Raw genomic sequence first — 13529 nt, forward strand, 5'->3', positions numbered from 1 at the left:
GAGAGGTAGTCCCATATATTATCTGCATTTATCATAAATTAACTCTGGTTTTGAGTTTGCTAACAAATATAATTAAGTTCACAAGACATGGATAGCACCTCAATAGGTATGGGAAGGTAAGGCTTGCAGAGCTTATAGATGACAGTGTAGTGGGTGGTGGTGGGATCACTCAAGGAAAACTTCCTGTAGTAGTTGGTGTTAGAGCTACAACTTTCTTTAAATTGAAGTCAGATGATAGGTATACCTGTTTAAAGGAAGTCCATCTAACAAAGCAATCACCTTCAGAGGTGGTCAAGTACCCAAATAGAGAAGGAAGTAGCATATTTCATCAAAGTAGAAGAGGTATTAGAGATTAAGTCAGTGAACTGCTTACAGATGTTGACTTTGATATTATTGGTGTATCGGAGCACCACTTAATGATTTGGCAGATCAGAGGCTTTCTTTACAGGATACAGATTAGCTGGCTGTTTTTCAAGCAAGTCTTTATGGAATGGGGGAGTGGCCATTTATGTAAAAAACAGTATCCCATTTGAGTCCATAGATGTATCACGGCACTGCACTGAACAGGTATTTGAATGTAGCGCAGGGGCAGTTGAATTTAGTGAAACAAAACTTCTAATTGTTGTTGTTTATTGGTCCTCTATCTCTGACTTCAAAGCATTCCTGCTCAAGCTAGAGAGGGTTCTTGGTTAACTTTATATGAAGTATACCAAAAATTAGTTATATGTGGTGACTTCAATATTAATTTTGTATATGATTAAGCAAGAAAAAGGATGTAGGTAGATCTCATAAACCCATATGATTTGATGCAGACTGTATTTCTTCCAACCAGAATGCAGGGGAACAGTAGCACAGCCATAGATAATAGTTTTATTCATTCTTCATTACTAGATGAGCACTGTGTTAGTACAGGGGTGAACAGCCTTTCAGACCATAATGCACAAAATTTAACACTAAAAGGCTTCTGTATTCAAATAAATGTTATATATAATTGCAAATTATGTAGGAAATCTAGTCCAATGGCAAAACAGAGTTTCTTAACATTGTTAAGAGCACAGGATCTTTATAGTGCTGATAATATTGATGACAAATACAATGCTTTCCTCAACCATTTCTCATGCTCTTTGAGAGTTGCTTTTCATTAGAATGCTCTAAACAGGTTACTAGCAGTAAAAGGTGGCCTGGGTGGCTGACTAGTGAGATAAGGATATAATGCAGAACAAAACAGGAATTATATCAAAATGTTAGAAGTAGTTACAATCAAGCTACAGTAGCCCATTACAAACAGTATTTTAAGGTGCTTAAAAATGTTATCAGGAAGGCAAAGAGTATGTGGCATGCAAATAGACTAGCTAATTCACCGGTTAAAATTAAAACCATATGGTCAGTTGTGAAGGAAGTCTCTGGTCAGCAGCACAAGGTCAACGATATTACGTCAGTTTGTAGTAAAAATATTTCTGATATTGATAAGTCAGATATATGTACAGTATTTAACAATCATTTTCTGAGCATTTCTGGTGAATTAAATAAAAACTCAAGTTTCTACAGGGAATCATATAACTCTCTTAGAAAATGCCTTTCTGAGATTGATGTCTGAAATACTCATTGTGATACTGACAAGGGGGAAATTGAGTCAATTATTAAATCACTGAAGACTAAGGACTTTCATGGATATGATGGAGTGCCTCGCAGAATATTAAAGTACTGTGCTGCACATGTTAGTTCTGTACCAAGCCATATTTGTAATTTTTCCTTTAAGAATGGTCAGTTTCCTGAATGATTAAAGTACTCAGTAGCAAAGCTCCTTCATAAAAAGGGACAAAGGGATATTCTAGACAATTTTAGACCTGTTTCTATGCCATCTGTGTTTGCTAAAGTTATTGAAAAGGCTGTGTCTGTAACGATAATTGAACACTTTATATCACATAATTTGCTATCAAATGTACAGTTCAGCTTTAGAAGTAGTTTAACAACTGAAAATGCTATATTCTCTTTCCTCTGTGAAGTACTGGATGGATTAAACAAAAGGTTCAAATGCTAGGCATATCTTTTGATTTAACTAAGGTGTTTGATTGTATTGATCACAAAATATTGCTCCAGAAGTTGGACCATTATGGAATATGGGGAGTACCTCACAACTGGTTCACCTCTCACTTTAACATCAGACAGCAAAAGGTCATTATTCACAGTGTTGAGAGTGGCTGTGATATGGGATCTGAAAGGGGCACAGTCAAAGGGGGGATGCCCCAGGGATCAGCGTTGGGGCCACACCTGTTCCTTATTTATATAAATGATCTGCCCTTTAGCATTACAGGTAATTCTAAAATATTTCTGTTTGCTGATGACACTAACTTGGTAGTAAAGGATGCTGTGTGCAACACTGGCTGTTTCAAATAGTGTAGTTCATGACATAAGTTTGTGGCTTGTAGAAAACAAACTAATGCTAAATTACAGTAAGACTCAGTTTTTACAGTTTCTAACACATAATTCAACAAACCCGACATTTTAATTTCACAGAATGGGCATATGATAGTGCAAATGAACAGTTCAATTTTCTAGGTGTTCAGATAGATAGTAAACTGTCGTGGATAGCCCACGTTCAGGATCTTGTTCAGAGATTTAAGGCTGCCATTTTTACTATTCAAACAGTATCTGAAGTAAGTGATTGTTCGACATGAATTTGCTTATTTTCAATTGCTTATATCACATGGTATTATATTTTGGCATAACTCTTCCCATTGTCAAAGGATATTTTTGGCTCAGAAATGGGCAGTTTGTGCAATAAGTGGTGTAAGTTCACTACTCTGGGTATTCTGACATTGGCCTCTCAATATGTACATTCTTCACTGCTGTTTCTTGTTAACAATATCAGCTTATTCCCAAGAATTAGCAGCTTTCACTCAGTTAATACTAGGCGGAAATCCAATCTGTATATGGATCGCACTTTCTTGACTCTCATGCAGAAAGGTGTGCGGTGTACTGCTGCATCCATTTTCAATAAGCTACCACAAGAATACAAAGATCTTAGCAGTAATCCACATGCTTTCAAATCAAAAGCGAAGGGTTTCCTCATGAATCACTCCATATTCTGTCGAGGAGTTCCTTGAAAAATTAAGCTGATTCCTATGTTATATTGTTGATTGCATTTACTTAAACTTATGGCCTGACTTTTTTTGGGTTCATAAACATTTTATTTCATCTGTTATAACTTTTATCTTGTAGTTTTGTGTACTGACATGTTCCATGACCTTGGACATTTGCTCCACAATTTAGTTCTATGGAATTAGATGTGTAAATAAATAAATAAAAAACATAAAAATGTTTTAGGAAACTAGAAATTTTACCAGAAGTTCTTGTGTCACCTTGATAGAAATCTTGTTTTGCATATCTGCTTCAATTCTTAGATGGAATTAACAACCTTTTAGTTAAACAGATTAAAAGATACTCAGCAGGCTCAATTTAAAGTTATTTGCACATTACACCCGCCAAAATGCAGCCCGACTGTGAATGCTGTTCTCAAACATGGGATGAGTTGGTTGACATTCATAACCAGCAGGAAATGGTCAAATGATTGGCACCTGCTTTGAATTGGTGTGTTGGAAGAACTTCCAAGGTTCGTGTACCATGATACCTGTACCAGAGGTTACTCAAGTACTATCCTCTCCCATGGATCCAGCCTCCTCTGCAGAAAGTACAGGATCTCTCATTACCCATCTACTTAACTGTGAGTGGCATGTCAATGGTAGATCTGGGCATCCTGTACAGTGTGGATGGGGAACAGCAAGGACTCAGGGTGTGCTATGCTATATAGCTGAGGTGCTATGTTTCACTGAAACTGAGCCAGTGGGACTCACTTCACCTGTTTTGGGGAAACCTGTTTTGTCCAGTGTCAGGAGGAGGAAAATGCAAAAGCGTAGGGGGTCTATTAATCATTGGCAGTTCAAACATACAGCAAGTGATGCCCTTAGGGAAATGGCAGCAACGGACAGGAAAGAACACCAGGTGCAAACAGTGTATATGCCTGGAGGCCTCATTCATCTTGCTGAAGAGGCTATTCTGGCAGCCGTTGAGGGAACAGGGTGCAACTAGCTGCAAATTGTGGTGCATGTTGGAACAAATGATGCTTGTTGTCTGGGCTCTGAGGTCATTCTTGGATCATTCCAGAAACTGGCAGAGAAGGTTGAGAAGACCAACCTTGCACATGGAGTTTCAAGGAAGCTTATGATTTGTAGCATTTTTCCCAGCACTGATCATGTTGCTCTGATTTTGTATATCGAAAGGTTAGGCAAATGGCAAGTGGAGGTGGTGTATTTATCACAGCAGACAAGAAACTTAAATCCACCAAGACACAAATTGAGGCTGCACGTGAGATTGTTTGGACAAGATTTAGTAACAGGGGTGGGCATAAAATGATAAGTGGATCCTTCTATTGTTCACCAGGCTCATCTCCTGATGTAATCAAAAACTTTAGACAAAACCTCAGTTCACCTACATGTAAATTCTCCAGTCCTACTGTAATCATCAGTGGAGACTTTAATTAACCAACAATTAATTTGGAAAATTACAGCTTTGTTAGTGGTAGGCATGATAAGACATCCTGTGAAACTTTACTAAATGTCTTCCCTGAAAACCACCTACAACAGATGGTTAAGAACCCCACTTATGGTGGAAATATATTGGATCTTATGGCAACAAATAGACCTGACTTATTTGAGAACGTCCACATCGTAACTGATATCAGAGACCATTATGCGGTTGTGGCAACAATGATTACCAAAGTACAAAGGACAACTAAAACAAGCAGAAAGATATATATGCTTAGTAAACTAGATCAAGAATCAGCAGAGTTGTATCACAATGAGGACCTTGAAACTTTCAGCACAGGTCAAGAGCATGTAGAAGAACTCTGGTTCAACTTTAAAAGAATAGTTGACTACACACTGGATAGATATGTACCCAGTAGAACAGTTCATAATGGGAGGTACCTCCATAGAATACAGTCACTGTAAAGAAACTTCTAAAGCGACAGACATTGCTGCATAGTAGCTGTAAAACAAAGTGTAGGGCTATTGATAGAGAGATGCTGAATGAAACGTGTCTGGCTGTCAAAAGAGCAATACACGATACCTTCAGTGACTACCATGGCAGAATATTGTATAATGACATTTCAAAAAATCCAAAGGAATTCTGGTGATATGTAAAGGTTAGTGGCAAAAAAGTCAGTGTCCAGTTACTAATTAATGAGACAGGAACTGAAATGGAGGGTAGCAAAGCAAAAGCTTAACTCCATTTTCAAATGTTACTGTACAAAGGAAAACCCAGGAGAATTGCCGCAATTTAATCCTCATACCACTGAAATGACGAATGAAATAATTATTAGTATCAGTGGTGTTGAGAAACAGCTGAAATCATTACAACTGAACAAATCTCCAGGTTCTGATGAAATTACTGTCAGATTCTATACTGAATTTGTGACTGAGTTATCCCCTCTTCCAAGTATGACCTATAATGGATCCCTCGAACAAAAAACTGTGCGCAGTTCTTGGAAAATGGCACAGGTCACATCCTGTATGGAAGAAGAGTAGTAGAAGTGATCCACAAAACTACCATCCAATATCCTTGATAAAACATCGATCATGCAAAACCCAACTCGCACTTTTCTCATATGACATATTGCAAGTTTTAGATCACGGCAACCAGCTAAACATAGTGTTTCTTGATTCCCAAAAGCATTTTATTCAATACCACACCTATGTTCATTGTTAAAAGTTTGATCATACAGGGTATCAAGTGAAAACTATGACAGGATTGAGGACTTTTTGGTAGGGAGGACACAGCAACTTATCTTAGGTGGAGAGTCTTCATCAGATGTAAAAGCAACTTTGGGTGTGACCCAGGGAAGTGTGTTTGGACCCTTGCTGTTTATGTTGTATATTTAATGACCTTAAGGATAGAATAATAGTAAAATCAGACTCTTTGAAGATGATGCAATTATCTATAAAGAAGCACTAACTGAGAGAAGCTCCATAAATATTCAGTCAGATCTTGATAAGATTTCAACATGATGCAGAGATTGGCAACTTGCTCTAAATGTTCAGAAATGTAAAATTGCGTACTTCACAAAATGAAAAGTTGTAGTATCCTATGACTATAATATCAATGAGTCACTATCAGAACTGGCCAACTAATACAGATACCTTGGTTTAACACTCTGTGGGGATATAAAATGGAATGATTGCATAAGTTCAGTCATGGGTAAAGAGGTGTTAGACTTTGGTTTATTGATAGAATATTGGGAAAGTGCAATCAGTCAACAAAAGAGGTTGCTTACAAATCACTTGTGCAACCGGTTGTAGAATATTGGCCAAGTGTGTGTGACCCATACCACATAGGATTTAGAGGGGATACTGAACGTATACAGAGAAGGGCAGCATGAATGGTTACAGGTTCATTTAATCCATGGGAGACAGTCACAGAGATACTGAAGGAACTGAACTGGCAGACACTGGAACACAGATGTAAACTATCCCAACAAAGTCTATTAACAACGTTTTAAGAACCGAATTTAGATGATTACTCTAGGAATGTTCTACAATGCCCTATGTGTCGCTAGCAAAGGGATTGTGAGGATAAGATGAGAATAATTACTGCATGCACCGCGACAATCAGACAATCATTCTTCCTGTGATCTATACATGAATGGGACAGGAAGAAACCCTAACAACTGGCACATTGGGGTTTATTCTCTGCTGAGCATCTCATGGTGGTTTGCGGAGTATAAATGTAGATGTACTAGATACAAGAGGAAATGAGGTGTGTGGGGGGGGGGGGGGGGGGGGATGGGTAGATGAGAGAGAGAGAGAGATTATAAAATATTTCAAAATATAAATTTAACTCAAGAAATGCCAGAAATGTCTGCTTAATATTTTAAACTTATCACTCTAATTTCTTCAACAACAAAATGGTACAAACACTGGACACATTGGGAAGAAGAGGCGTATGTACAAGAGGTGGAACATTATCTAGTGTTAAGCTTCGGAGGCAATACATACATCGAAAACATTAAGAACAACATGTTCAATTTCTAATGGATAGCAAATTAAACATGAAAGTAGCTATCAATTTTCAGTAATATTTTGTGTAAATGTCAAGAAGCATCACTTCAATTACTTGCAATAAATTTTAAAATGCATGGAAATCTGCAGAGTTGTTGGTGTGTTCAGTTCAATTTTCAAGATTGTTTGGAAAAAGGGGTAAAACCCCTCTCTAATCTTGGCTTTTTCCTGGGAAAATGTGTGAATTAATTTCTTTTGCATTTAAATTCATTAACAACACCTCATATTAAAAATGAGCTGAGATTTATCATCTGCATATAATACTGACCAAAGGATGGACCTAATTCAATATACACACACATCTTCCACAGTTATCAGGAAGTTCTGAGATACCAAGACTGAACAACAGCCATAACTGTCTTTTACCTTACTGTTAATACACAGAGATGATGGGAGAACACCCCAGCTATACATGTATATTAATGTTGGAAAATTGATGCTTTTATCAAATAGCTGAAGGCCACTTCCTTGGTGCTGTCGGTGCAGAAGAACCTGGGTTCAAATCCTGGAAAATCCTTACTCTTTTTCTGAGGCAGGGACATCTGTAATGGGATCCACTCAGCCTCGTGAGACAAAATGAGGAGCTGCTTGAATAAAGCAGTGGCGTCATTTGGATCGATCTACTGGTACTGGCAATAATGGCTGGAAAGATTGGTGACGTGCTGATCACACATCCCATGATCCCATAAAACTGTACAATTTAAAAAATGAAAAAAACATCATATCTTATGACTGCAGTATCAACAAATCACAGCTGGAATTGGTACACTCATATAAATACCAGAGCGTAGAAGTTTGTAGTCACATGAAATGGAATGATCACATAGACTTAGTCATGGTTAAAGCAGATAGCAGACTTTGGTTTATTGGTAGAATACTGGAAAATGCAATTAGTCTATAAAGAACATTGCTTACAAATCACTCATGTGACACATCCTAGAATATTGCTCAAGTGTGAATTACCTGTACTTATAGGACTAACAGGGGATATTGAACATATACAAAGAAGGGCAGCATGAATGTTCACAGGTGTCTTTGACCCAATGGAGAGTGTCACAGAGATGCTGAAAGAACTGAACTGGCAGACACCTGAAGATAGTTTATGTATACCCTGAGAAAGCATACTTATTAAGTTTCAGGAACCGATTTTAAATGATGAGCCTAATAACAAACTAAAACCCGCTACATATCACTTCCATAGGGATCACAAGGACAAGATTAGATTAATTACAGCACACACAAAGGCACTTAAACAGTCATTCTTCTTGCACTCCACAGATGAATGGAATAGAAAAAAAGCCCTCATAACTGATACAATGGGATGTATCCTCTGCCATGCACTTTGCAGTGGTTTGCAGAGTATAGATGTAGGCACCATCTCGTAGGTAGCAGTTGGTCAGTTTGAACAGGCCTAAGGCCTAGTTAGTGAGTGTTGTTTATACTTATGTTTATCAAAAAGTAACAACTTATCCATTCACAGGATGCTATGCACAACATTCTACAACCAGTTGTAGAATATTGGCCAAGTGTGTGGGACCCGTACCACATAGGACTAAGAGGGTATATTGAATGTATACAGAGAAGGGCAACATGAATGGTTACAGGTTCATTTAATTCATGGGAGACAGTCACAGAGGTACTGAAGGAACTGAAATGGCAGGCACTTGAAGAAAGATGTAAACTATCCCAACAAAGTCTATTAACGAAGTTTTAAGAACTGGATTTAGATGATTACTCTAGGAATAGTCTACAACCCCCTATGTATCACTTGCAAAGGGATTGAGATGATAAGATGAGAATAATTACTGCATGCACTGAGGCATTCAAAAAAATCATTCTTCATGTGATGCATACATGAATGGGACAGGAAGAACCCCTAACGACTGACACAGTGGGTTGTATTCTCTGCTGTATTATTTTGTTACTGTTTTAAATCACTTGTTAGGCTACTGAATAATTTAACACTTGAGAGTGAAACACCTTTTTAGCACAATACTGTTTGAGACTGAGAAATGTGGATAGTACAGGTGCTACACGAGTTTTTATTATCTTTATTTTTTTGGTAGTTCCTTGGTTCCGTACAAAAGAAGCTTCATAAAGCAGTTGGAAATTTTTTTTAAAAAGGTTACAATTTTAAATGGGGAATCATTTTTTGTGGAAACTTAAATGTTTATTTTCTGCCAGGCCACCTAGAGAGATTTATGACAAGTTCTGGAATATTTTCTGTTGTATATCAGCCACAGGTCGGCTACATATGCTGCCAGTATGTCTTTGCCCTGCAGGTTTCCCTACCTGCCTACCCGTGGCCTGCAGGTGTCTCTCCTCTAGAGACTGATCACTAATACGAAACGGGCATTGTGTGTCTTGGACGCAACACTGTATACAAACAGTCTGTTGATATGCCATCTGTTACAGGTGCCACCAGAGGGCACAAGCCACACATCCGAGCAGTGCGCGCATGAGGAAACCAGCAGTGCTGCTGTTGAGGAAACAATACTGTCTACACATCACATGGTCGCACATATTTATTTCTGCCTGCTGGATACTTGAGACCAAGCACAGCTTACAGCATCGGAATTCAACTGCTCCTTCACCCATCGCTCAGCAATCAGAACTCGCTGAGACCAGCCCTGACTCTCTGCTCTAAAACCACACCATCTCCATGCTGCTTCATGGCACTCCATGCAACATGGCCCTTCTGGACACCACATCTACAGCCACTCAGGATGAAGCTTTCCCCAAAATTGGTATCATGGCAGTGAACTTTGTTTCTGTTACTTTCAAGTGATCATGAATACTCTTTTAGTTGTTATAGGACTTTACTTATCTGTGAACTTGTACCTTGAATAAAGTGTTGCTAACTTCATTCTGAGACTCATCGCCCAAATCGAATTTAACAGTAACAGGGAAGGCTTCAACATTTTCTACAGTAAAATTCCCTAAAAGGATTGAAGGACTTAATGCAACTGCTGCTGACAATTTGTTTGTGGACCCAACAACATGCAGTGACTTAGCTTGAAAACCTTAACTGTTTATTTAACCATGATGGTCAAATGTTAAAAATAAAATCTGCTGACCAATTAGGTACAGATCATACAGACTGTAGAAGGAAGGTACTACACTGTAGAATGATAAGTAATGACTCATTCACAGTGTTTGGATAGAAATCAAGGGGAAGAAACTTGGAAGATATGTATAAAGGAGACAATGTAGATGTCACATTTAACTCTTTCTAAAGCAAATTTCTGTTACACTTAGAGTCTTGTTTCCCTCTAAAACAAATAAGGACTTAATTAAACAGAAGCAGGGTAAATGGCAGTTTGCTCCTAGGATTAAAGTATCTTTTGCGAGTAAGTGAGAGTTCTACCACATTTAGAGAACAAGCTTTAGTCAAGATTTGAAATGCCACAGCCACCAGTATTGTTAAACCATCCAACATGTCATCAAAAAAGAAAAACCATGCTCAAAAAAGAAAACACTCCAAAACTAAGGAAAAAACAAATTGGAACAATATTAAACAAAAAACAAACAAAAATAGTAATCCAAATGAAACTTAACCCCCAAAAAATAACTCCAGCTGAAATGGCAACACTTTCAAATCACTGACCACCAAATGTGATGATTGCTTCCACACAGGGTCAGAAAACTTTTTGTTTACTAGTAAACAACTGAATACAGTTGCATTACTTTAAGTTGTGCAGAAACTGCATGCACTACCAACAGATATTAGTTTCAAAAATATAAACCATAAGAAAAACACAAAAATTCATCAAGCCACTAAAAAAGAAAAAAGTAATTATGGTTGCTGTAATTTTTTTTATAGCAGACTTTAGAGAATTACTGATAAGCCATCTTTGTAATCAACCGATGACTTGGGGCATATTTCCTGCCAGACAGAAATATTCTGTAGAAACTCCAATCCACAGAACTGGAGTAAGTAAAGCAACTTTTTTTTGCAGACCTACACAACTTCTGTCCAATATTTTCAAAAGGGTTTGAGGAAGTGGCATATGACTGAATAAAGTGTCTCTTTCAATTGAGTGGAAATTATTAGCTCCCCTCAATTTGGCTTTCCTAAATCATTCTGCATAGAGAAAGCAACACAAGTCCTCACAAACAAAGCTAGACAAAAAATTATCTTGTTAGTTTATTCTGAGACCTTGCCTAAGCCTTTGATTGTGTGGATCACAAAATTCTATTTGACACAATGAAGTGTTATGGCGTAAATGACATCACTCCTCCATGGGTGGAGTCTTACTTTGACAACGGAGGGGACCACATAACATGTGGTTAGTACTGCACCACACTTGTTCCTAACCTACATAAATGATCTTCCAGTGACATAAAAGTGTTGTTTAAAACCTGTCATATTTGCTGACAATGCAAGCATTATATTAGGTTGGTGCATAAGTCTGTAGTGTTTCTGTTTTGCATATTGGGTATTCTGGTTGCTATGGGTTTATTTATCAATTGTCACTTTTTATTTGTAGTTCACTGTTGCTGTTTGAGTTGTCATTTTGTCATCTGGAGATAGTGAGTGGAGCTATGGATACTAGAAAATGGAGTTCAATACAAGGATGGTAGCAGTGAAGGCAGGCAGAAACATTTGTGCTATATATGGGGATAATTCCACTTGACAGAGCACAGCAAGAGAATAGTTTTCTCATTTTAAGGAGGATCATTTTGACATTAGTGGCACTCCACATTCAGGAATAGCTTCAGGGTTCGATGAAGATCATTTAAATACATTAATCCTCAATGATCCAAATCAGTGTACTAAAGAATTGGCAAATGTGATGAAATGTGATGATTCCACTGTCATGCGACATTTGCATGCAATGGGGAATATTCAAAAATTGGGCATATGGGCACCGCATGCTTTAAGCCAAAATAACAAACATCAGCAGGTGCCCATATACATATATCTTCTTGGTCGTTATCAGCTAGCTCTTGAACAAACTGACCATTCCTATCCTGTATTGCTAATGGTGTCTTTATGCTAAATAAGGAAAAGAAGGGAATGGGAAGGGAATGGTTGATCCCAGAAAAAGCAGCAACTCCCCATACCAAGACCTGCACACACCCACAAAAGATAATGTTTTGCAGCAACGGTGTAGTGTACTACGAATTGTTTCCACACTGTGTAATCTTCATTGCTGACTTTATTGTCAACAACTGAGGCATCATGCACACACAGTCCAAGAACAATGGCCAGGAGGACTGCATGAAGTGATGCTCTTCCACAACAATGCCTGCACACATTATGCTAGACTGGCAAAAAACACTGTCCATGAGTTGACCTTTTTCACCTCATCTTCTACTCTCAAATTTTCAGCTTTTCCACTCTGTATTTTACAACCTCCAAGGAACTACCTTTCTGGATGGAAAGGTCTCTGAGCTTGGCTCAATAAGTTTGTCACCTCAAGACCACATGATTTCTACTGTTGTGGAATTGAAAAGTAACTAAGCATTAGCAGACTGTAGTAAATAGTAAAGGATAATATATTATTGATGACTACAATCTCTGTTATATGTTGATGTAAAACACTAGGAAGTTATGCACCAACCCAGTAATTAAGCATCCACAAACTCAGCCTTAGTAGACACAGCTCAGATTATAGCTGAAGAGACCTGCAAGTGGTTCACAGCTAACAGTTCAAGTCTTTATCTCACAAAGACTCAATACACTTACTCCATACTGGTTTTTGTAGCTGTTGATAAAAAATCAGTTTCAGCTGTGTTATGACCGACTGGACATGTGCGTGTGTGTGAGTTGTGTTTACATGAATGTGTGTGTATATGTTGTCTAATTCAGAAGAAGGCCTTTTGTCTGAAAGCTTACTTGTTTAGCAGTCTTTTGTTGTGCCTGCTGTAACTCAACATCTTCTCATTTAGCTTACAAAATGCGAAGATAGTGCATAATACTGTACAAACTTAATTTCACATTTCTGGCTATAAGTTTCTCATTAAAAAATGTTCTGAATTTCAACCTCTACAATCTCACAGGTTTTTAAAATGTCATTCTGCAACAACCTGTATACAGTACCTGAGGAGATTAAGTTTCCATGATTTGTCTGTTTTTTTTTTTAATGTATACAGTGATCTGTTCCACATCCCTGAAGATTCTCCTTCTTGATAGGTTTTGTGGAACACAATGAATGAATGAATGAATGAATGAATGAATGGCCAGCACTGTCAATAAGTGTAACTTCCTAACATCATTGGCACTGAACATATTAAATCCATGGTTAATGTTTATATTTCATATGGTGCACCATTTTGGCATTCACAATGTTCATTATAGTATTTATCTTTCACCTGTGAGCTGCTGTAGCAGAGTAATTCTTGTCATGTTCTTGCATTCAACTGAAGCTGTAATGATGCTTCTGCACTATTATATTCTGAATAAATGGG

At 37.8% G+C, this 13529-nt stretch overlaps 1 protein-coding gene across 6 annotated transcripts in view; it reads right to left on the reverse strand.

Annotated features, from left to right (window-relative positions):
- Positions 1–13529, reverse strand: part of LOC126176495 (sedoheptulokinase-like) — a 177076-nt gene that overhangs the window by 109371 nt on the left and 54176 nt on the right. The window lies entirely within an intron of this gene.

Source organism: Schistocerca cancellata, chromosome 1, assembly GCF_023864275.1.
Source record: "Schistocerca cancellata isolate TAMUIC-IGC-003103 chromosome 1, iqSchCanc2.1, whole genome shotgun sequence".
NCBI classification, from domain to species: domain Eukaryota; kingdom Metazoa; phylum Arthropoda; class Insecta; order Orthoptera; family Acrididae; genus Schistocerca; species Schistocerca cancellata.